Below are 529 nucleotides of genomic sequence, written 5' to 3' on the forward strand. Positions count from 1 at the left end.
TAGGGAGGACTTGTCTCAGACAGGGAAGGCAATAGTAGTTTTCTGTTTACTTTATGAGGCTTGTACCTCACATAGTTTAAACAAGTCCCAAATCCAGTTATTCACAGCATTATATTAGATGTGACTCCGCGATAACCGACCTAATAAAGCCTCCATCTAGTATCTGTCTTCTTATCTATGAATCATGTTCTCAATATGTTCTGAGCCTATTTTATAAAATAAACATATACCCTAATATTGTGTCCTATGATTTTGTGTACATACACTCTAATTCATATTCACATTATATAGTTGAAATTGCAAACCTTCATTTGTGTTCACAATATAAACAGAAGCCAGAGTAAGTAAGCTGAAAAGGGTGAAAAATGTAGTTTGTGATGGATTCCCCTTCGAGGTTTGAACTGACTGATTTCCCCAACCCATGGTGGGAATTTCTTCAGAATTTGTGTAAATGCAATTTAAAGCAAAGAAATCGGAACCTCAACTCAATGTAAGACTGGGGGGGGGGGGGGGGACAGCAGACAAATAC

This window comes from Nanorana parkeri, unplaced genomic scaffold (genome assembly GCF_000935625.1).
Source record: "Nanorana parkeri isolate BGI_ZX_2015 unplaced genomic scaffold, ASM93562v1 scaffold331, whole genome shotgun sequence".
NCBI lineage: Eukaryota > Metazoa > Chordata > Amphibia > Anura > Dicroglossidae > Nanorana > Nanorana parkeri.